Raw genomic sequence first — 26,709 nt, forward strand, 5'->3', positions numbered from 1 at the left:
GGATCAACATTTATATCGGAGTCGTTCTCACAATAGTTATGGCAAACACCTGCTGACCTCACTCTGGGAACTGCCCTCACCTAGCCAAGCTCTGCAGCGGCCTCAATGCCAGCTCTCCAGAGCCTAAAAGGTGATGGCCATGACCAAGACTCATTACTGAGGCACAACATACTTAAACCTAGCATCTGAAATAGGTGAGGGAAATTTTTTTAAAAGAAAACTTTAAAGAAAATATGAAGGAACTTTAAAAAATTTATGGGAAATGCATATTACAAAAAAACTAGGCATAAATTTCAAAATTATGTTTGTATCAAACCAAATTCACACTACCTTCTAATAACATGTCTCAATGGGATCTAGTTTGAAAACATTAAGAAGGATAAGACATCAGATTGAAAATAGTCCCTATCAGAGCAACAAAAATTCTGCTAAAATTAAAGTGAAAACAAACATCAAATTTATGGTGAAGCCTGGGTGAAAGAATGGTGAAATCATACAAGCTTTATGAAAAGTTTATTGGGGCAGTACTCCAAATAAATAAGCAGTTTACAAATGAATTTAAAAGAAGGAATGAGGTGGTGTTGAGGATGAAGTGTTTTGAGCAAGCTAGATAAAGCTTTAGCAGAAAATGTTCTGAACACCTGGGTTAGAGAGTCCCTTTCCACTGTGACAATGTTCCTGCTCATTCCTCTCATCAAACAGGGACAAGTGTGTGGGAATTTTGATGGGAAATTGTTAGACGTCCTCCTAACTGTTCTGATTTGGCTCCTTCTAACTGATTTTTGTTTTCTAGTTATAACAAGTCTGTAAAGGGCATCCATTTTTCATCAGTTAACAATGTATTAGGTTGGTGCAAAAATAATAGCTATTTTGCCATTAGTTTTTTAGTTTTTTTTTCTTTTTTTTTTTTTAAGAGATGGAGTCTCACATTCTGTAACCCAGGCTGGAGTGCAGTGCTGTGATCTTGGCTCACTGCAACCTCTGCCTCCTAACCTCAAGTGATTCTCCTGCCTCAGCCTTCCAAGTAGCTGGGATTACAGGCATGAGCCACCCCTCCTGACCTTGCCATTTCTTTTGAAAGGCAAAACCACAATTACTTTTTCACCAACCTAATAACAAAAGATTGCGTTGACATTAAATTTCAAATACTGTCAGTTCTTTAGGGATGGACTAAATGGCTGATATAATCTCTCAGTGTGTATTGAGTTTGATGGCACTTACGTTGAGAAATAAAGTTTATGGTTTATATTAATATTTTTTAACTTTTATCTTTCAATTCAATTTTTCCACAAACTCTCTAGTTTCCTTCTAATTGGGTTGATGAATTTTCTATAAAATTTATCATACAGAAAGGAAGAGAGAGACAGAAAAACACAGAGAGAGAGAGAGAGAGAGAGAGATTAGAAAGGTAAGAGAGAGAATAAGCAATATTAATATAACTACAAAGTATAACATATAATCTAAGGAAACTATTGTAAATCAGAATGAAAGAAAAATCTTTTTTTTTTTTGACCTAGTCTTGCTCTGTAACTCAGGCTATAGTGCAGTGGTTCAATTTCAGCTAACTCCAACCCCTGCCTTCCAGGTTTAAGGAATTCTCCTGCCTCAGCCTCCCCAATAGCTGGGATTACAGGTGCCCACCACCACATCCAGCTAATATTTGTATTTTTAGTAGAGATGGTGTTTACCCATGTTGGCCAGGCTGGTCTTGACCTCCTGGCCTCAAGTTATTTGCCTGCCTTGATCTTCCAAAGTGCTGGGTTACAAACGTAAGCCACTAGCCCTGCCTAATTTTTTTGTTGTTTGTTTATTTCATATTTCCTTTGTGTAAAACTCCAAGTGAGAAGCTCTAACACTATTAGTTTACTATAAATGCACTAAGATTATACTTACGACCCTTACTCTATCTTTTGGACAAGCACATATGCAGTTGAATTGAGTTACCCATTGTTATACTTTTAATTTGTAATCCCTGAAGATATATTTCTCTTTTCAGCTAAAGGTTTACCATAATGTCTGACTCATCACCATGTTCAAACTTCCAAGTTCTTTCCAATTCAATTAAAATGAAAACAGTGAGAAAAGTTCTGTAACTCCATAAAATTACTGATTCAACACCTTGGTATTTTACCATATGTAACAGAGACTAAAAATGGAGATAATCCAGAGGGAAATGGACAGAATGACTCAGGATAGTCCCTTTCACTTTCAAGTCAGTAGTTAAAATTCAGTACAAGACTGTAGTGACTAAGTCTGCTCCCAAGTGTTCCACGGAGACATACAGGAAAATGAGGAAAGGGAATTTCTCATGGTTTGACAATTCTGGTTGACTGGTGAATTCCCATGACATAAAAGGAAAAAAGAATGGTTGGTGGTGCTAAAGATATCAAGGAGTGACTGATGAGGCACTGGTATGGCCTTCGTTTAGGTTCTCTTTATGCCAGAAGCAAAGAACTCTATTTCTGTTTTTTGACACCTGATATGTGAATAGCCTCTAATATTATTTGACGTGATTAAAAATTATTTTGTTCTTAAAAATAATTTAGAACATTTTTCAGATATAAATAATGAGTTAAGGAAAAGTTCAGTGGATAGTAATTGTGTTTATATTGTCCATAGTCTATAAAACTTAAGTAATTAAGATGCTTAGCTTCTTCTATTTGAAAGTCAGTATACATGTGCATTCTGCACATTTGAAATATCTTTAAAATCAGACAGCTCTTATTAACTGAGACTCAAGTTGTAATTCAGAGCTGCTCTCTTTTACTTATATTTATAGATATAAGGCAAATCCACAAACCATTCATTTTCTTTATTAAAGGATATGGGATATATTGGAGAGAAAGGATTTCATTTAAATTTTCTAGATTTAATGTATGAAATTGTTTCTGTTTTTTTTTTTTTCCCTTTCTACAGAATTTCATTAGGGTTTCCTTAAATGGGAGAACATAATCTACTCCTTATAGGTTTTGCTGCTTCAACCAATGACATATTTATAAATACATACAGTACCATCCATTATTCACAATTTTACTTTCCATAGTTTTAATTACTCATTGTCAACTACAGGCCCAAAATAGGTGAGTAGAGTACAATAAGATATTTTAAGAGAGACCACATTCTCATAATTTTTATTATAGAAATTATTCTATTTTATCATTAGTTATTGTTGTTAATCTTTTGCTGCACCTAGCTTAAATGAAACTTTATAATAGCTATGTGTATATAAAAGAAATATGGTATGCATAGGGTTCAGTACCAACCATGGTTTTAGGGATCCACTGGAAGTATTGGAACATAGTCCCTTAGAATAAGGAAGAACTGCTGTTATACATAAAACTTATATGTACATACACATATGCACTTGCAAACACAGAAAATAGTGAACATAAATGAATAAATGCAGTTTTATAGTCCATATTTCCTACCCAGCCCCTTAGTGAATCAGCATCTCTTGATATGTCATAGTAACCTGCCTTTTAAATAAGCACTCCTAGAGAATGTAAGAGAAGTAGGAAATAACCAAGTTCACCTGAAATGTTAGAATATTGAGGGTCAGAGAGCTTAAGTGAGACACACAGAACATACACATACACACACTCATACATGCACGGAGAGAGAGAAAAAAGATAGTCTACGATTTATAGAGAGAAATAGAGATTTTTATTGTGATTACTGCTTACATGTATTTTTATCTCATAGAGTTGTGTGATTATGTTTACCAAATCTGCACCGGAAGATAAAGCAAAATAAATTATTGGAAGTTTCCTTGGGCAGCTCAGGGATCAGAAGCAAAGTGAAACATGCAGATTTTTTCCTGGTCTGGGTGGAGACCAGCCCTGATACCTCAGCTACTATGATTCACAAAAATGATCTCTAAGTTGCCAACATATCCCTAAGGTCTTAGGTTTCATGGTTCCTAATATCTGGATCTTTGTTCAAGTTTTAAATTCTGGAAAAGAAAAACTGATTTTCCTAAATTGGATCATGTTATATTACCTAGATCAGAAATCCTAGCAGAAAAACAAAAAACAAAAAACCCAGGTCCTATAGTATATGACTCCAGGGGCAACCCATGGTAGTAAAACCTTTTCCAGTAAAGCGGGGGTCATTTTGAGAGGTAGCACCAAATGTCAATGCTGTGGACAGAATTTTAGATCTAAAAGGACAGTTTAGATAAATAGACTATCCCACCCTTCATAGCCAATGAGAAAGATCCAGTAAGGAGGCTAGGTCAGATATCATTAAAGGACAGGTTAATACAGTTAAATGGAGAAAACCAAATTCAAATTTCTTTGGACAAGAGCAGAAAATAGGAGTGAGGCCAAATGTCCCACAAGTTCAAGGTTCAGGATCTGATTAGGACAAAAATGGAAGGGCAATTAGATACAATACAGGAATAATGAACCAGAATTCCTGCTATAGTCGGAGGGAAAGTATCTTTGGTTTGTATTTATTACACATAATTGTCTTACTGCCTGAATGGATACTGTTTATTTATATGTTGGTGGAGCCACATTTCTTAATAAATTGAATTATGCTTGAATTTAGTAGCCTTAATAATGATTAGAGTTTTGAGCTCAGTGACTATGCATGATACTATGACTTTCTCCTGAAGCTCTAGATTTTCATTCCCTTTAGCTATCTTATGGTCTTATGATTCCAAAAGATCAAAAATCAAAATATGACATTTCTCCCAAATTTTATCTTTTCCTTCTCACATTCATAGTTCATTAATAGCACCATGCTTTTTGTCACTTAAGTTCAAATGTAATGGCTGATGATATTATAGATCTGTTACACACTTATTAGATTAAACGTACTTCTACATGCAGTTCATCTCAGTAGCATCCAACAGATAATCTATGGCTTTCTTTTTATAGTTTATGACCACTATTTAGGCAGGTAAAAATCTAAATGCGAAACCTTTCTCTTAGACTGTATCTGATTACTAAATCTTGTATGAATAGTCAAGTAAGTTCTCACCATGGTAAATATTCATCAGGTATGTTGCCTGACTCATTTCTCTTGATTGCTGTGTGTGCCTTGGAGCTCTCTTTTTATATGCTTCACTCCAAAGAGTCTTCTTGTATGTTATTGCAAGATAAGTCCAAGTGCTCTTTCTCTCACTTTGATGATGCTCAGCAGTGTGGCCTCAAAGAGCATTTTACAAATTATCTTTCTTAAAAGTATCTTTGCCTCAGGATAAATATTAATTCTTCCCCAAGATCTGCCTTCTATTGAATACAACTGTGGTAAACAACAAGACTATCTTTTGAAACTTGTTTCTGGGTCTTTTCTGTGAAAAAACAGCAAGAGATATAGAATTGTATAACTGGAATGTCTTTTATAGATTATTAATCTTTCGTTTTGCAAATGAGGACTCAGAGCAGTCATTTGATGTTCCCCAAAATGCACAACTAACTAGTAAGAGAAGTAAATTGTCTTTCTTAGGGTTTCCAGTGTATTGTTGTTTTTTGTTGTTCTTGTTTCTCACTACAGCACAGCTCACATCAATCTGTGACATCTTAATATGTACTTAATTTAATGATTATTCAAAGTATCACATAATTTGCACATACAATGAATTAACAAAAGCTTATAGCAATTTATCAATCTTTTCCTCAAATGAAAGTTGATTGTGCAAGAATTTTAATTGAAAATGAGATTATTTGCTTAGGTAATATTTCAAAATAAGATTTTACAGTCAAAAGTATTAACATTTTAAGACTTAGATATACAAATTTTGTTTCCAATATAGTATCAATACACTCTTGCATAGTAATTTTACTAGAAACACATTCTCACCACACCCTGACCAACATTTTAAGCTTTGCTAATTTTACGAGGAAAATAACAGAAATTATTTAAATAAATAATGTAATTAATTTCATGACAATATCACTAAATCCTCTAAGACTGTACTGAACAATGCTGTAGTCACCAGCCATATATAACTATTTAAATTTAAATGTACTAAAGTTGTCCAGGAGCCGTGGCTCACACCTGTAATCCAATCATTTTGGAAGGCTGAAGCGGGTGGGTCAGTTGAGGTCAGGAGTTCAAGACCAGCCTGGCCAATATGGTGAAACCCCATCTCTATTAAAAATACAAGCATTAGCAGGATGTGGTGGCACATGTCTGTAATCCCAGCTACTTGGGAGGCTGAGGCAGGAAAATCACTTGAACCCAGGAGGCGGAGGTTGCATTGAGCTGAGGTTGTGCCACTGCACTCCAGCCTGGGCAACATAGCGAGATACTGTCTCAAAATAAATAAATAAATAAAATTTAAAATTAATTAATTAATTATTTAAAATTAAGAATTCAGCACTCTATAGCACTCGTCCTATCCAAAGTGTTCAATAACCAAATATGCTTAGTGGATATTGTATCAGACAGAGGTGATATAGGACATTTTCTTCATCACAGAAAGTTCTATTGATAATGAAGTTCCAAGTTATTAACACCAGTTTAGAGAGGAAGAATCTGAGATTAAGTTATGTGCTCATCCTCAGACATGTATTAAATGAAAAAATCAGAATTCAATACAGTTACCTAATAATCTGTTATTTAACACTATTTATGATTGATTTTTTTTTTACTAATAGGGTAAACATAGAATTTTATTTTATTAATACTTTCTGTGTTTTGAATTGTTTATTCACATACAATAAACATCTACTGAATTAAAAAAGAACCTTGTTATATTTCTCTAATTTTATAATCTTTGTATTTTGTTTTTAAGTCCAATGCCCATTAATCCAAACCAAATATATTATCAGTATTAAATGCAATATTGTGTAATTGAAATAAAATTACATTAACATATTGCTTCTATTGGTTTCCTTACAGTTGTAATGAGGAGGATTCTATGTAACCCACTCATTTCTTTTCTTCAATAAGATTCTCCCTTACCAAACCAGCTTTTGATCATCTGGGAGAAAAAAATGGAGAAATAATATGGGAGAAGACAACATAAAGAAGACATTAAGTAAGACTGCATGAGAGGTTTTTATTCAAGGTTCACAATAAGACATATACCAGAGCCATAGAAGAGCTGTTGTATTTAAAGAGACTTGAAGGGGAATAAAATGTGTAGGGTTTGGAAGAACTGTTGTAGCTTACATGTTTATTTTCACAGTTGCCCTTAGGAAATGAGTGGTAATAAACTGAGTTATATTGAAGTTAGCATTCAGGTGCTGAATTGTGCTGGACAAAAGGCTAACACAGGTTCTTCCATGGAAAATAATATTTTAATTTCTATGTGTGTTGATATATTTTGATAAGGAAAGGTTTAACAAATATATTGCCACATAAATGTCATACTTAACTGAAGGAGTAAAGAAGTACTGTGTTAAACACTTTGTTAATTTTAATACCTTTATTAACAAGAACATTTATTCTCTTTTTATTAAGAAATACATACCAGTTAGGAATTTAGAACCTCACAGATTTTTTTATTTGTTTGTTTTCTGCCCTCTTGGAAAATTCCAAGTATTGTTGATGATTACTCTTTATAAAATAAGTATATGTACTTTGTTTATATAACAGTAACGATTAAGAGTTAAAGAATGGCAAAATTTGATTTTATTCTTGTTCCTTTAGCATGTCATTCTAAATTAAATGGGACATTCCACATTATAATAGTGATAACAAATACAAACAAGCTTCTTAAAGACTCTCTTTTAATTTAATAAACAGTCCCATTTTAACATACAAATTCCCAGTAACTATATATACAAGATAGATTGTATTATTTTGGTCCTTTTCCCATATTTTAATTGGTTGTGCTTGGAGCTATGCTATAGCCTTGGCCAGAAAATTATTCAGAGAGTAACTTCTGAATATCATCCTGTGTATTAAAATGACATTTTTCACCTTGTCTTTAAACATCAAAAAGTTCTTGGGGTTTTGCTTCTCACTTCTTAACAAATGGAAATGGAGTTTGTCTTTTTGATTATCACACAACGTGCTCTCCTCTTTCTGGCATGCCTCCTTTCCAGCCCAGACTTTGTATTTAAATGCATTAGAACAGAATTTATAAGACTCTCTAAAGTTAGATGCAGCTCAGGACAATGTTGTAGTAAATGTTGATAATTTAGTCCTCAAGCAAATCCATGTTGTACATTTGTACTTCTATAACCAGCAAAAATTCATATTTTTGTTTGAACAGAAGAGTAGAGCCACAACAAATTATTATCTTCCTTTTCAGAAACTGTATTGAAAAGCTCTTATGGACTTGCAAGGCTGATGCTCTTTAGACAGGTATGCTTCCACATTGAAATTCTCCAGAGATTAACAGCAACAGCAACTGCCTCGAGGCGTTCTTGGTTCCATTTCACCACTTCACCATCTGGTAGACATATGAGGATCAGTTCAGCAGATTTGGGAAATCATTACTATGGAGGTTATTCTTTTTACCAGATGATTTTTTGTTTTGCCACTCCCGCATAAATGCAAAACAGAAAATATGTTCTAAGCAGAGACTACTATAGAGCTTACCTATTTGAAATTTCCCCTCTAGCAAATAAAACCACTGCAAACTGAGCTTAACAATGTCCAGTCATAGCATGAAGGGCAAATTTTAAACTGCATGTGCATTAGTATGATGTATAGTTCTCTTTGGTACCCAAAATAAATTACCCTCTTTAAAGATAAATGTAAATACAAGAACAAGCTGCTCTGATACTTTATAATTTAATTCTCCTTCAGTGTGTCCTTGAAAGTTCTACAAAGCAGACAATGTTTTAAAAGAACTTAATGCAGAAATAATCAAAGTACTGCAAGATTCCAATAGGTTTTCAAAATTAGACAAACACTGATTTTAAAACGTTTTTAACTTCATATATATTATTAATATTTTCTTTGTGTGTGGAACTAATTTTACGTAAGATACAGATGCCTCTAGCCTTTAAAATTTTAATACAGCATGTAGACTTTATTGTTAGGTAATTTACACATTTCTTTACAGACAATTAATAACCCCATAATTATTACAGCCTTTGAGAATTTAAACAGAAACTTTAAGAATTTTATAATAATAGCTTTGACCTTATCCTTTTATATAGATTTTACTAAATAAATTATCATACTTCTCAAATGCGACTTGGTCAAAGATTGAAGTATGATATTTAAAGAATGTAGTAATATAAAATATTGAAATTACATATTTACAAAGAATCCGTGTATGCTGAGAAAGAGTTTCTATGTATTTGACTATATATTTTTCTATAGAAAGTAGTTGTTAACTGGGATGATTTCACCTCTTCTCACGTGAAACATCTAAAACTTCTTATAGAAATATGTGATTGTCAAAACTAGCACATGGGTACTACTAGCAACTACTTGATAGAGACTGGCATGCTGCTAACTTCCTACAATGTTCAAGACAGCCTTATTCCGACAACAAAGATCTATGCATTCCAAAAGGTCAACAGTGCCAAAGTTGAAAATCTCTGCTCCAAAGCCTATACTAATATATATAAAGTAATGTTTGGCAATAAATTATGCACAAGAAAATTGGAAGATTAGAATCCTAGAATGGGACAATCTTCCATGACTTGTTAACACATTTACATTCACACAAACGCACATACATTTGCATGCATAAACACACATATATGTATTTGTTATGTAAACAAATATACATATTCCCATATGCCAACTAATAATCAATTTTTAGTATTTGATTCTGAATACTTTTTTGAAGTAATTGATTTTTTTCCTCTGTTATCAAAATATTGGTTGTCCTGGATTATTTAAATCTCTAGTGATCAAAGTCATAATTTTTAGTTAACATAGGCTTTCTTCTCTTGGTAATCACAGGAACCATACAGGGACAAAGCCATTCTAGAGTGGGGCTAATATTTAGAAAAGCATTTCTTTGTGTGCCTATAATGTTTCTGTATTATTGGTCTTCAGGCTCTAGGCGAGATTCATTTTCTAAATTAGACGTTTTTCATCTTCAAGATAAAATGTTATCTTGAAACATTTACTAAAATATTGTTGTTTTTCATAAGTCAATGTACGTGCAGTCTGATTTTCTAAATTGTAACTAAGAGAATTAGCTGTCATTATTTTGGAAAGTGAAAACAATTATCATCTGTATGTTTCTCTACATTCTAAGTTTTATCTTTACATAAAAAAAATCAAAACTCCATAGCTCTTCTGCATCTGGAAGGAAACATATATGACACTGTACACCAGTCTGCTAGTCAGGCAAAACTTTCTCATTTTTTTCATTCTGTTCTGAAGACCTTTGAAAAGTCTCACTGGTCTGTAACACCTATGAACACTAAGTGGGAAGTATAAGAATCTTCTGTAGCTGGGTGGGGTGGTTCATGCCTGTAATCCCAGCACTTCGGGAAGCTGAGGCAGGCGGATCACCTGAGGTCAGGAGTTTGAGACCAACCGGGCTAACATGCTGAAACCCTGTCTCTATTAAAAATACAAAAATTAGCCAGGTGTGGGGTGGGCACCTGTAACCTCAGCTACTCTAGAGGCTGAGGCAGGAGAATCGCTTAAATCCAGGAGGCAGAGGTTTCAGTGAGTCAAGATCTCACCACTGCACTCCAGCTGGGCTACAGAGTGAGACTGTCTCAAAAAAAAAAAAAAGAAAAAGAAAAGAAAGAGAGAGAGAGAGAGAGAGAGAGAGAGAGAGAGAGAGAGAGAGAGAGAGAGAGGGAGAATGTTCTCACTCCCATTTATATAAAGCAAAGTAAATTATTGCTTCCAACACACTCATTGCTAAAGAACCATTGCAAGAAGGAAAATACAATAAAGGGAATATAAAGAGTGCATTAGTTAGCTACTGTTAATTATGCTGCAGTATACTGGTGTGTGTTGTTAAACATGTCTACATGATGAACCATATAATGACTCAGTTCTACCATCATATAATTGATTTGAATGATTATGAAGCTATTCTTCATTCAGCAACATTATGTTATTTCACTATTATTTAGTGTAAATTTACCTTCTCAGGTCTTTTCTGTTTTTAGCATTCATCATTAGTTTGAGACCACCCTGCTATTTGTTTTTTAATGATGTTCAGGCAAAATCTCACTATATGAACCTAAGAAAATAGGTTTTATTCTACATAAGCATTTTTAAATTGTAAATAATTTCTGAAATAAAGAAATATTTGCCCTGTGAAATGACCAAACTTCAGTATAATATTAGGGATACAAAATTATACTTTTATTTCCTATAGTATCATAGATATTAAAATTATTGGAGAACAACTGACGTGAAATGGACTAAAACAGACACCAAAATTCTGTGGCAGTATTGAGTTATAACATGGCTGTCGCTGATTTTATTCTTAATTCATTCTTGTTAGGTTGTCATACAATGAACAGACAAAATTTTTAAAAATAAATTAAAAAGTAAAGAATACTCAGAACTCATGCTTAACACAGGCAATGCTACAAAAAATGTAAAATTGGCAGGTCATTTGGTGGAGGATATTTGGCAAAAAGTTTGTGGCTAAGCAGATAGTTAGATAAAATCTGAGTGTTTCAGGCAAAGTACATGCTTGATTAACGGCATAGAGGTGAAGAAACTTGTTTTATCTGTGAAGGAAGGTTAAGTTCAGACAGAGGTTGACAAGACTTGGGAGTACCTTTAATGCAGATATACTATTATAGATATAATAAACAATGTGTATATAAAAAGGATTTTTAAAATTAGGAAGTTAAATAAGTTGTCTTATTTAATGCCTTTAGCTCTTTGAGGAATCACCTACTGCTTTTCAAATGCTTGAACTAACTTTCCCACCACAGTGAACAATGTTCCCTTTGCTTCACAACCTTTCCAGCCTCCATTAATTTTGGGCATTTCTAAAATAGCAGTTTTGACTATTTGATGTGAGATGATTCTATCTTGTAGTGATTTTTATTTACGTTTCTCTATTGCTAATAATATTAAGCTTTTTTATATGCTTGTTGGTGCTATGTATGTCTTCTTTTTAAAAGTGTTCGTTCATGTGCTTTGCCCACATTTTAATGGAGTTGTTTATTTCTTTCTTGTAAACTTGCTTAAGTTCCTTATAAATGCTGGATACTAGACCTTTGTTAGATACACGGTTTGTTATTATTTTCTTCCATTCTGTAGGATGTCTGTTTACTCTGCTGATAGTTTCTTTTGCTGTGCAGAAGCTTCTAAGTTTAATTAGATCCTACTTTTCAATTTTTGTTTTTATTCTGATTGTTTTTTGGTGTCTTCATCATAAAATATTTGCCCGTTTATATGTTTAGGATGATAATGCCTAGGTTGTCTTCCAGGATTGTTACAGTTTTGGGTTTTTTTATCTAAGTCTTTAAACCATTTTATGGCTCTTATTATTTTCAGGTATTTTTCAATACCTAGCTTGCTGAGAGTTTTTAACAAAAAGGAGTGTTGAATTTATCAAAATACATTTCTGCATTGAATGAAATAATCATGTGACTTCGTCTTTACTGCTGTTTATATGATGAAGCTCACTGGATCATGGTGGATTAGTTTTTGATATGCTGCTGGATTTGGTTTGCAAGTATTTTGTTGATAATTTTTTTACATCAACGTTCATCAAAGATTTTGGCATTAAGTTTTCTGATTTTTGTTGTGTCTCTGCCAGGTTTTGGTATTAAAATTATGCTGTCCTCATAGAATAAGTTGAGGTCTGGTAGAATTCAGCTCTGAATATATTGGACCCTTGACTTTTGCTGTTGTCGTTGTTTGCTTGCTGTTTTATACTGATTCAATTTCAGAGTTTGTTACTGGTCTGTGCAAAGAATCAATTTCTTTCAATTTCAGTCTTGGGAAACTGTATGTGCCCAGCAATTTATCCATCTCAATTAGATTTTCCAGCTTGTTTGCATAGTGGATTTTGTAATAGTTTCTGATGGTTATTTTTATTTCTATGTGGTCAAGGACAGTATCCTCTTTGTCATTTCTAATTGTGTTTGCTTGAATATTCTCTCTTTTCTTCTTTATTATTCTAGATAGTGACCTACATATCTTATTAATTTTTTTTCAAAAAATTGCTGGATTTGTCAATCTTTTGAATACTTTTGTGTGTCTCAGTTTCCTTCAGTTCCACTCTGATTTTGGTTATTTCTTGTCTTCTTCTAGCTTTGGAATTGATTTGTTCTTGTTTCTCTGATTATTTCAATTGTGATATTAGATTGCTAATGTAAGATATTTCTGATTTTTAGATGTGAGCATTTAGTGCTGTAAATTTTCCTCTTATCACTGCCTTAGCTCTGTCCCAGAGATTCTGTTGTGTTGTATCTTGTTTTGTTTAGTTTCAAAGAACTTAAAGTGTAATAACATTTTTTTTTATTTATTAAAGTCTTATTTTTAATTTATGTGAAAACTTAGTAGGTGCACATATTAATGGTGTACCTGAGATGTTTTCACACAGGCAGGCAATGCATAATAATCACATCATGGAAAGTGGAATATTCATTCCCTCAGGCATTTATCTTTCTTATTACAAACAATATAATTACCCTCTCCATATTATTTCAAAATGTAAAGTTGTTATTATTGACTACAGTCACCCTGTTGTGACATCAAAGTCTTATTCACTTTTTCTAATTATTTGTATTGTACTTATTAATCATCCCCACATCTCCACACACCCACTACCCTTGCCAGTTTCTGGTCACCATCCTTCTACTGATTATCACCATGAGTTCAATTATTTTGATTTGTAAATCCCACAAATAAGAGAGAGCATGTGATGATTGTCTTTCTGTGCCTGGCTCATTTCTCTTAACATAATAATCTTCAATTACATCAGTGTTGTTGAAAATGACAGAATCTCTTTTTTTTAAAATGGTGATAGTACTTCAGTATGTATATGTATCACATTTTCTTTACCCATTCATCTGTTGATGAACACATAGGTTGCTTCTAGATCTTGTGTATTGTGAATGATGCTGCCACAAATATGAGAGTGCAAATATCTTTGTGATATACTGATTTATTTTATTTTGGGTATATACTCAGTGAATGGGATTGGTGGACCATATTGTAGCTGTATTTTTTTGTTTTTTGAAGAATCTCCAAACTATTCGCCATAGTGGTTGTATTAATTTACATTCCCACCAATATTGTAAAAGCATTCTCTTTTCTCCACATCCTCACCAACATTTGTTATTGCCTTGAATCTATAGATTGCTTTGGGTAGTATGGACATTTTTACAATATTGATACTTTTAGTTCATTAACATGAGATACTTTTTTATTTTTATTTTTGTTCCTCTTCCATGTATTTGATCAGTGTTTTATAGTTTCCATATAGAGACCTTCCACTTATTTGGTCATTTAATTCCTAGATATTTACTTTCATGTTTAGGTATTGTAAATGGGATATTTTAAAATTTCCCTTTCACATTGTTCACCATTGACATGTAGAAATGCTACTAATTTTGTATTCTGCAACTTTACTGAGTTTGTTTTTAGTTCTTTTTTTTTTTTTTTTTGAGACAGAGGCTCACTCCATCACCAGGCTCCAGGCTGGAGTGCAGTGACATGACCTCAGCTCACTGCAAACTCCACCTCCCTGGTTCAAGCAATCCTCCTCCTCAGCCTCCCAAGTAGCTGGGACTACAGGCATGTGCCACCACGCCCAGCTAATTTTTTTGTATTTTTAGCAGAGATGGGGTTTCAGCATGTTGGCCAGGATGGTCTTGATCTCTTGACCTCATGATCCACCCACCTCAGCCTCCCAAAGTGCTGGGATTACAGGTGTGAGCCATTGCACCTGGCCTGTTTTTAGTTCTTATAGTTTATTAGTGGAGATTTTAGTTTGTTCAAATATAAGAATATATCATCTGCAAACAGAGGTAATTTGACTTCTTCTTTTTCAATTTAAATGGCTTCCATTTCTTTCTCTTGTCTGATTGCTCTAGGTAAAATTTCCAACACAATGTTGTATAACAGTGGTGATAGTGAGTATCCTTGTCATGTAGTAGATCTTACAGGAAAGCCTTTCAGGTTTTCCTGTTTCTGCATGGTACTAGCTGTGGGTCTGACAAATACGGCTATAGCTGTGTTGATATATGTTCCTTCTATAGCTAGTCTTTTGAGTGTTTTTATCATATAGTAATGAATTTTTATCAATTTTTTTTCAGCATCGATTAAAATTATGAAATCTTTTTGTCCTTCATTTTGATTATATGATTTATCACACTGACTGGGTTGTATATGTTTACCATCCTTGTATTCCAAGGATAAAGTTCACTTGGTCATGATGAATGATCTTTTCAATTTAGCTGGTGCCATGTTGCCTGCTCCTTGCCGTACATGTGGCTGGAAAAGAGTAGGGAAGGAGTCACCATGTTGGACATGCTTAGCCTCAGGTAGCCTTTTCCTATCGGAACAGTGGCTGGCATTCACCCATGCAAGTTTGTTTTCTGGTTGTTTTGCAGTCTTCTTTTCTTTCTTTATTTCCTTCCTGTCTTCCTTTTAGTGAAATTAATTTTCTCTGGTGATAGATTATGCTTCTTGGTTGTGTTTTGTTTTTGTTTATTTGTTTGTTTTTTGTATCTTTTGAAGGTTTTTTGGTTTGAGGTTACCAGGAAGCTTGCAAATACTATTTTGTAACCCTTATTTTAAGTGGATGACAACTTAGCACTCCATAAACAAGCACACAAACTAGCGAAAGAAAACTAATAAAAACTATGACTTAACTTCGTCCATCTGCTTTTTAATTTTTTTGTTGTTTCTATTTGTATCTTACTATAGTGTCTATGTCTTCAAAAGTTGTGGTTGTTGTTGTTATTACTTTTGACTGGGTAATTGTTTAGTCTTTCCACTTAGGTTAAGAGTAACTTATACCTCACAGTTATAGTATTATACTATTCTGTGTTTTTCTATGTACTTTCTATTACCAGTGTGTTTTGTACCTTTAGGTGATTATTTATTGCTCACTATCATCATTTTGCTTCTAATTGAAGTCCTTTCTCTAGCATTTCTCATAGAAAAGGTGTTCCATTGATGAAATATGTCAGGTTTTTGGCTAGCAGTCTGCAGAAAGCAGAAACTAGACCTCTTCCTGACACCTTACACTAAAATTAACTCCAGATGGATTAAAGACTTAAACATAAGACCTAACACCATAAAAACCCTAGAAAAAAACCTAGGCAAAACCATTCAGGACATAGGCATAGGCAAGGACTTCATGGCTAAAACACCGAAAGCAATGGCAAAAAAAGCCAAAATAAACAGACGGGATTTAATTAAACTCCAGAGCTTCTGTACAGCAAAGGAAACAATCATTAGAATTAACCAACAACCAAGAGAATAAGAAAAAAATTTTGCAATCTACCCATCTGACAAAGGGCTAATATCCAGAATCTACAAATAACTAAAACAGATTTACAAGAAAAAAACAAACAAATCCATCCAAAGGTGGGTGAAGGATATGAACAGACACTTTTCAAAAGAAGACATATATGAGGCCAACAAACATATGAAAAAATGCTCATCATCACTGATTATTAGACAAATGCAAATCAAAAGCACATTGAGATACCACCTCATGACAATTAGAATGGTGATCATTAAAAAACCTGGAGACAATAGATGCTGAAGAGGATGTGGAGAATTAGGCACACTTTTTCACTGTTGGTGGGAGTGTAAACTAGTTCAGCCACTGTGGAAGACAATGTGGTGCTTCCTCAAGGACCTGGAAATAGAATTCCATTTGACCCAGCAATCCCATTACTGGGTATATTCCCAAAGGATTATAAATTGTTCCATTATAAAGACGCATGCACATATATGTTCATAGTGGCCTGGAACTAACCCAAATGCCCATCGATGATAGACTGGACAAGGAAAATGTAGCACATATACACCATGGAATACTATGCAGCCATAAAAAATGGTGAGTTTGTGTCCTTTGTATTTATTCCAGACATGCATGAATCTGGAAACCATCATTCTCAACAACTGATACAAGAACAGAAAATCAAACACTGCATGTTCTCACTCATATGTGGATGTTGAACAATGAGAACACAGGGACACAGGAAGGGGAGTATGACACACTGGGGTCTATTGGGGGAGGCCAAGGGAGGGACAGTGGGGCGGTTGGGGAATTTGGGGAGGGATAACATGGGGAGAAATGCTAGATGTAGGTGACAGGGGGATGGAGGCAGCAAACCACATTGCCATGTATGTACCGATGCAACAATCCTGCATGATCTGCACATGTATTCCAGAACCTAAAATACAATTTGAAAAAGGAAAAAAACAAAAGAAATGTCTCAGTTTTTGTTTGTCTAGAGAAGCATTTATTTATCTTTCATATTTGAAAGATATTTTTTCCAGATATACTCTTCTAGGGTCATTTTTTTAATCTCTAAATATATCTTGCCATTGTCTCCTGGGTTATAATATTTCCACTGAAAAGTCTGGTGCCAGAAGTATTAAAACTGTATTGTATAATATATTGTTTCCTTCTTTTTTCTTGCTGTTTTCGGGATGGTTTCATTCTCCTTTATCTTTGGGAGTTTGATTACTAAATGCCTTGAGATAGTCCTTTTGGGTTAAATATGCTTGGTGTTCTGTAATCTTTTTGTACTTCAGTATCTATGTCTTTTCTTAGGTTTAAGATGTTCTCTGTTATTATCCCTGTGAATACATTTTATATCTCCTTTTCTTCTTCCTCCTTAAGGCCAATAACTATTAGATTTGTCCTTTTGAGGCCATTTTCTAAATCCTGTAGGAATACTTTATTATTTTTTATTTTGCCCCCTCTATGTATTTTAAAATAGCCTGACTTTAAGCTCACTAATTCTTTCTTCTGCTTGATCAATTCTGCTACTAAAATACCTTGATGGATTCTTCAGTATGCCAATTACATTTTTAAGTTCCAGAATTTCTCCTTGATTCTTTTATATAATTTCAGTCTCTTTGTTAACATTATCTGATAGATTCTGAATACCTTTTCTTTGTTATCTTGAATTTCTTTGTGTTTTCTCAAAAGAGCTATTTTGAATTCTCTGTCTGAAAGGTCACATTCTCTGTTTCTCCAGTATTGGTCCCTGGTAGCTTATTTAGTTTAATTTGTGAGATCATGTTTTCCTGAATTGTCTTGTCACTTGGTGTTCATCTGTGTCTGGGCATTGAAAAGTTGGGTATTTATTGTAGTCTTCAGAGTCTGGGCTTGCTTGCACTCATCCTTCTTGAGAATGCTTTCCAGATGCTCTAAAGCACTTGGGTGTTGTGATCTAAGCTCTATTGGCTTTAGGGGGACCTCAAACACAGTAATGTGTGATTCTTGCAAACTCATGGAGGTACTGCCTTGATGGCACTGGACAAGATCTGGGACAATTCTCTGGATTACCAGATAGAGATTCTTACTCTCTTCCCTTTCTTTATCCCAGACAGACAGAGTCTATCTCTCTGTCCTGAGCCACGTGAAGCTGGGGGTGGAGTGACGCAAGTACTGTTTTGGCCACTTCCACTATGACTGCACTGGATCAGACTTGAATTCAGCACAGCACTGGCTTGCCCAAGGCCTACTGTAACCACTCCCTGGCTACCACCAAAGTGAATTTGGGGTCCTGTGGTTCCAAAAATAATAGGGGGCAAAGGCAGTCTGGCTTGTGACCTTTCTTTCTTGGAGGTGAGTTCTCCCAGAAGGCAGGTGGGTCCAGACGAGTCAAGGACTAGAGTCAAAAATCTTAGTTATTCTGGTGTTCTATTTACTGCAGCTAAGTTGGCACTCAAACCACATGATGCAGCTCTTTTTACTCTTCCCTCCCCATTCCAAAAGCAGAAGAGCTTTCTGGCCTTGTAGCCACTGTCACTCCAGGCAGTGAGGAGTAATGACAGACTACCAGCCAATGTTTCCTGAAAAACCAAGGGTTTTCAGTCTGCTTGTCGTGAAGGCTACCTGTCTTGGGACGTAGTCTTCAAGACATTGGGCTTCTCTCTGGCACAGGAAAGATCCAGAAATGCTGCCTAGAAGCCAAGTTCTGGAATTCAGGACTCCAAGAGTTTGATTAATGCTCTATACTTCCATGGCTATGCTGGCACCTAAGGTGCAAGACAACATCACTTTTACATCTCCATCTGCTTTTCTCAAGCAAAAAACATCTTGTTTCATAGCCATTACAGCTGAGAATGTACTGAGCCTCACCTGAAGCTAGGAAGTCTCAGTCTTACCCAAGACCCTTGATGTAGTACCTGCATATTGCTGCTAGTTATTCATGGCCCAAGCACTCTTCAGTTAGCAGGTGATGAATACTGCCTGGATTCCTTTCCTTCAAGATAACATGTCCCCTTCTGGCCCAGGGTGTGACTAAAAATGCAATTTGAGTGTTAAGATCTATGAATGGTGTCTCATGACTCTGACCAGTGCCCTATCCTGCTGAGGCTAGTCTGGTATGCAAGACGTAAGATAAACTCCTCTCTACTCTTCCCTATCCCCTTCTTAAGCATAAAGAAGTTTCTTTTGGACTTGCCAGCTGTACAATCTGGGATTAGGAAAGAATTGATGCCAACAATCCCTTAGCCACCCCAGGTGGTGTCTACATAAGTCATTTGCCACCCCCTCCCCCAGTTTAGTGGCTCTGGGTTTATTTAAGCATTAGAAATCACCTAGGATCTGCCTACACTCACCTAGTCCTTTTGGCCTACATTGCCTTTCAAGTTTATTTAGAGCCCCAGAGCACTGTAGCTCCAATGGCAAAGCTTACAGAAACTCAGATTCTTTTGGCTGTGATCAACAATTCCTGTCTGGCTAGAGCTAGTTTAAATGTTCCCTCTATTGACAGATGTCAGCTGAGTTTGTTGTGATTTTTCTTTCTGCTATAACAGGACAACAGCAAATTCAATGTCTCACAATTGCTTGCTCTTCTCTCCTAGTACATGGAAATGCTCTCTGCATCATATTTATAATGATGGGGCATGGAAGATGTCAGCTATTCAAGACTGGTGGGATCCAAGAGAGAGAGATCCAAGATGGCTGATTGCTAACAGCTCGGAATTGTAGCTCCCAGTGAAAGCGCAGAGAACGAGAGGATGCCACACTTTCAGATGAATTTTTGTCACTCACGGATCAGAAGATTCCCAGCAGAGGAGCCCACAGGCCGCCAGGGCAACTCTTGTGGCCAGCACGGCCGTTTTGCCAGTGCTTCAGCACGGCGGCTCTTGGTGCAGAGTAAACGAGACTGGTTCCCCTTCTGACCAACGTTTGGAGCTCCGGGAAGGCAGAGTCACCAATTATAGACTCAAGAAGGAAGCCAGACTGGAGATTCCAATGCAGAAGTGCACCATCAGTCTTAATGCCGCTGTTTTAACTGGCACAGCGGGTTGATCAGATTCCAGTACTGGGAATCAATAAATTGGACGTCCACTCAGAAACCTAATTAGAAAGGTGGTAATTACAAAGAAGACAGATGGATAAATTTATACCGAAGGGAAGAAACCAGCCTAAAAAGGCTGAAAATACCCAAAATCAGAAGGCCTCTCCCTCTACAGGGGATTACAATACCTCATCAGCAACAGAACAAGGCCTGATGGAGAAAGACTGTGTTCCATTAACAGAAGTAGGCTTCAGAATGTGGATGATAAGAAACTTTTGGGAGTTAAAATAACTTGTTCTTGTTTTTTTCTTGTAAATCTGTTTTAGTTCTTTGTAGATTCTGGATGTCACCCCTTTGTCAGATGGGTAAACTGCAAAAATTTTTTTCCCATTCTGTTGGTTGCCAATTCACTCTAATGACTGTTTCTTCTGCTGTGCAAAACGTGTGAAGTTTGATTAGGTCCTATTTGTCTATTTTGGCTTTTTTTGCCATTGCTTTCGGTGTTTTAGCCATGAAGTCCTTGCCTATGCCTATGTCCTGAATGGTTTTGCCTAAATTTTCTTCTAGGGTTTTTACGGTGTTAGGTCTTATGTTTAAGTCTTTAATCCATCTGGAGTTAATTTTAGTGTAAGGTGTCAGAAAGGGGTCCAGTTTCTGCTTTCTGCACATAGCTAGCCAGTTTTGCCAACACCATTTATTAAACAGGGAATCCTTTTCCCATTGCTTGTTTTTGTCAGGTTTATCCAAGATTGTATGGTTGTAGATATGTTGTGTTGCCTCCGATGCCTCTGTTCTGTTCCATTGGTCTATATCTCTTTTGGTACCAGTACCATGCTGTTTTGCTTACTGTAGCCTTGTAGTATAGTTGGAAGTTTGGTAGTGTGATGCCTCCCGCTGTGTTCTTTTTGTTTAGAATTGACTTGGCTATGTGTGCTCTCTTTTGGTTCCATATGAAGTTTAAGGTGTTTTTTTCCAGTTCTGTGAAGAAGTTCATTGGTAGCTTGATGGGGATACCATTGAATCTGTAAATTACTTTGGGCAGTATGGCCATTTTCATGATATTGATTCTTCCTAACTATGAACATGGAATGTTTCTCCATCTGTTTGTGTCCTCTCTTATTTCATTGAGCAGTAGTTTGTAGTTCTCCTTGAAGAGGTCCTTTACATTCCTTGTTAGTTGTATTTCTAGGTATTTTATTCTCTTTGTAGCAATTGTGAATGGCAGTTTGTTATTGATTTGGCTCCATCTCATGCCAATTAGAATGGCAATCATTAAAAAATCTGGAGACAACAGATGCTGGAGAGGATGTGGTGAAATAGGAACACTTTTACACTGCTGGTGGGAGTGTAAATTAGTTCAACCATTGTGGAAGACAGTGTGATGACTCCTCAAGGACCTAGAAAGAGAAATTCCATTTGACCCAGCAATCCCATTACTGGGTATATAACCAAAGGATTATAAATCATTCTACTATAAGGACACATGCACACAAATGTTCACTGCAACACTGTTTACAATAGCAAAGACCTGGAATCAACCCAAATGCCCATCAAGGATAGACTGGACAGGGAAAATATGGCACATATACACCTTAGAATATTATGCAGCAATCAAAAACAATGAGTTCATGTCCTTTATAGGGACATGGATGAACCTAGAGAACATCATTCTCAGCAAACTGACACAAGAAGAGAAAATGAAACACCGCATGTTCTCACTCATAGTCAGGTGTTGAACAATGAGAACACATGGACACTGGAAGGGAAGCACTACACACTGGGGTCTGTTGGGGGGAATAGGGGAGGGACAGCAGGAGGTGGGGAGTTGGGGAGAGTTAGCATGGGGAGAAATGCCAAATATAGGGGAAGGGGAGGAAGGCAGCAAATCACACTGCCACGTGTGTACCTATGCAACTATCTAGCATGTTCTTCACATGTACCCCAAAACCTAAAATGCAATTTAAAAAAATATTAAACAAAAAGAAAATAACTTGTTCTAACCCAATGTAAAGAAACTAAGAACCTTGAAAAATGGTTTGATGAAATGCTAATGAGAATAGACAATATAGAGAGGAATATAAATGAATAAATGGAGTTGAAAAACAACACAAGAACTTTGCAAAATATGCACAAGTTTTAATAGCCGAGTTAGTCAAGGAGAATAAAGGCTATCAGAGGTTGAAGACCAACTTAATGAAATAAAATGAGAAGACAAGAATAGAGAAAAAAGGATAAAAAGGAATGAGCAAAGTCTCCAAGAAATATGGGACTATGTGAAAAGACATAATTTACATTTGATAGGTGTACCTGAATATGATGAAGAGAATGGATCCAAACTGGAAAATACTCTTCAGGATATTATTCAGGAAAACTTTCCCAACCTATCAAAGCAGGACGATATTCAACTCCAGGTAATGCAGAGAACACCACAAATATATTTCTCAAGAAGAGCAACCCCAAGGCACATAATTATTAGATTCACCAGGGTTGAAACGAAGGAAAAAATACTAAGGGCAGCCAGAGAGAAAGGTCAGGTTACCCACAAAGGGAAGCCTATCAGACAGAGCAGATCTCTCAGCAGAAACCCTACAAGCCAGAAGAGAGTGGGGGCCAATATTCAACATCCTTAAAGAAAAGAACTTTCAGCCCAGAATTTCATATCCAGCCAAACTAAGCTTAACAACTGAAGGAAAAATAAAATCTTCTATGAACAAGCAAGTACTCAGAAATTTTATTACCATGAAGCCTGCTTTATAAGTGCTTCTGAAAGAAGTATTACACATAGAAAGGAACAACCAGTATTAGCCTTTCTAAAAATATACCAAAAAGTAAAGACCATCAACATAATGAATAATTTACATCAACGAATGGACAAAACAGCCAGTTAACATCAAATGGCAGTAATCCTAAATTTAAATCGACTAAATCCCCCAATCAAAAGATACAGCCAAAACCGGTATGCTACATCCAGACCCATTTTACATGCAAGGATACAGAAAAACTCAAAACAAAGGGATGGAGAAAGATTTACCAACCAAATGGAGAGCAAAAATAAATAAATAAATAAAAAGCAGGAGTTGCGATTCTCGCCTCTGATATAACAAATTTTAAAGCAACAATGATACAGTGGTAAAAGGATCAATGCAATAAGAAGAGCTAATGATCCTAACACCTAGATACCTAAGACCTATAAAGAGACTTAGACTCCCTAAACTCCTACACAATAATAGTGGGAGACTTCAACATCAATATTAGATAGATAAACGGACAGATAATTAATAAGGATATCCAGGACTTGAACTCAGATCTGAACAAGTAAACTTAATAAACATTTATAGAACTCTCCACTTTAAATACACAAAATATACACTCTTGTCAGTACCACATCACACCTACTCGTAGGTTTAAATGAAATATTGATCAGCCATTATTAAGCACAATTATTGGTATAAAAGAGGTTTTCAATACCCATTTTTAGAATGAAGCAACATTCCCATTCTCTCTCCCTCTTTTTCTTCCTATTTCTTCCTCTCCTTCACTCCTTTTTTTTCTTCTCTCCTTTCAAAAAATAAAAAATAAATAAATTTAAAAAAAAAAAAAAAAGACTGGTGGGAGCGTAAACAAGTTTACTGGTGGGAGTGTCAACTAGGTAGATTGTTTGTTATACCTCTTCTTTTCTTCTTTCAGTGATATAAAGTTAAAACTAGGTACTGTGAGTTCCCAGCTTATTTTTGGTTCTTATGAAGGTGGTGTGTGTGTGTGTGTGTGTGTGTGCATGCAGAAAACTTTTTTTTGTATTTTAGTCTCAGAGGTACAAATATAGTTTTGTTACTTAGGTTAACTTGTTTCATGGGGGTTTGCTGTACTTTCATCACCAAGGTATTAAGCCTAGTATCAATTAGTTATTTTTTCTGATGCTCTCCCTTCTCCCCACCTCCATGCTCTGTTATGCCCAGTACCTGCTGTTCCCTTCTATGTGTTCATATGTTTTCATCATTTAGCTTCCACTTATAAATGAAATCACGCAGTATTTGGTTTTCTGTTTCTGTGTTAGCTTGTTAAGGGTAATGGCCTTCAGCTCCATCCATGTTCCTGCAAAGGACATCATCTCATTTTTTTATGGCTGCATAGTAGTCCATAGTGTATATTTACCACATTTTCTTCATCAGTCTATAATTGTTGGGCATTTAGGTTAATTTCATGTCTTTGCTATTGTGTATGTGTCCTTATAATAAAATAATTCATATTTCTTTTGGTATATACCCAGTAATGGAATTGCTAGATCAAGTGGTATTTCTGCCTTTAGGTCTTTAAGGAATTGTCACATTGTCTCCTACAATGGCTGAACTAATTTACACTCTCACCAACAGTGTATTAGCATTCCTTTTTTTTTTTTTTTTAAATTTTTCACAACTTCATCAGCATCTGTTATTTTTTGATTGTTTGATAATAGTTATTCTTACTGGGGTTAGATGCTATCCCTTGTGGTTTTGATTTGCATTTATCTAAGGATCAGTGATATTGAGCTTTTTTTCAAATGATTTTTGGCCATGTGCATGTTTTCTTTTGAAAAGTGTGTTATATTAGTTTCCTGGCAGGGAGGACAATCAGCAGAGCCTTCTATTGCACCATCTTGTTTCACCTAAGACTCAAAACTATTCTTAATACTTTTTATTAAAATTGTGGTTAGTTGCTATTTCCTATGAAAACAATGTAATTTTAATTTTAAAAAATAGAATTGTATCTACACACTAAAATTACACAGAATATCCTTCCTGGGATCCTCTATTTTGTTTCTAATGAAATTTGTAGATTTCTTGCCTGTACTCCTAATCTTAAATGTTTCATTTCTTGCAATTAGCCATGTGCATCACAAGTTCTGTAATATTTCACTGTTACTTTTTTGCAAGTTGTATGGTTTTGTGTTTTGTAATGAAGACCTCTTGGCTCGAACTGTTAATTCCATCTTATTCTTATGACTACATATTTCTTGATTGTCAAAAACAATGACAAACTTCTCTTTTATCAGAGAACACTAACTTCCTCTTCATCAGCGAATGTATGAAGACCAAATTAACTGCTCTCTTATTTGAGCCACTAACTTAATGTGGCCACAGCTTATATTCTATTTTATTTTATTTGTTTTTATTTATTAAATTGTTAAGAGGATGGAACCTGGCACCAGATTTTCAGTGTTGGAATCTGACTTTGCCACTCACTGGTTGTATAATATTTGGAAAGTGATCGCTCTGTGCTTTAATTCTCTCTGCTGCAGAATAAGGTAGTATTACTTTGTAGATTTTGTAAGGAGATTGAATTAGTTAATGTATATTAATAGCTATTTAATTGTTATCTATAAAATAATAATAATACTATATGGGTAATAGAATAATAACAACAGAATAATAATCATCATCAGTCATCATCATCATCATCATCATCATCACTATTATCATTATCATTATTCTGAGAGGTCCTTGAGGACAACTACTATGTTTTCATCTCTGTAGATTTGAAAATGAACCAAAAGTCATGCACAAAATAGTTTCTCAATAAATACTCTCAAAGTACTAAATAAGGGATGTTTGTCAGCAAACACTGACCCTTTATTTATATTCTGAATCAGTTAATGACACAACCACTAATCCTTTCCATACAATATGAACAAAAACCTAGAAGATGGCATTAGGTGTCCTTTCTTCTTAAACCAAAAATTTATTTTATCCCAATCCTGAGATTAAAATCTTAAATTCTCTCAAACTCTTATTACTCTTGTCTTAAGTATCACTTTAACCAAAGAGCTCCTCATTATGAGGACTCTTGCAAAGTTTGTTCTGTTTTGCTTTCTCTCCAGTCTCATTCTAATTTTCAGGCCTTCCACAGATCCATAATCTACTGGCTTCCAAATATTTCTAACCTGCTTAAGTTTTGTGTCCTTCCTTTGCATTACTTTGACTCCTTTCTCTTCCCTTACATTCTTCGCACTGCTGGTTAATCTGTGTGTTTCTTACTAGTCTGTGGATGTTTCAAGAACAAGAGATAGGTGGATGATTGATTGATAGTTAAATCGATAGATATTAGAAAGATTTTGAAATATGTATAATTCATCTCTATTCTACCAGAATTTAGAATATGTTTGACCTAATGTATGCAAAATACATATTCATTGAATTAAATTGTCGAGAAGCAAACTAATGTTCCACTTGATGATAAGTGAGTATTCCTGCCTCCTTCTTAAGTACATATTATTGTAGAATTTAAAATCTCATGCTCGATACAAAAGCATTTGTATGTTCATTTTTATTTTCCAGTTTGCAAGGGAAATGGAAACAGCTACTTATCTCAGTGTATTACATTATTTTCAACTGTTATTGTCTTGGTTTGATATTCTGCTTCAGTG

This window comes from Callithrix jacchus, chromosome 4 (assembly GCF_049354715.1).
Source record: "Callithrix jacchus isolate 240 chromosome 4, calJac240_pri, whole genome shotgun sequence".
NCBI classification, from domain to species: Eukaryota; Metazoa; Chordata; class Mammalia; order Primates; family Cebidae; genus Callithrix; species Callithrix jacchus.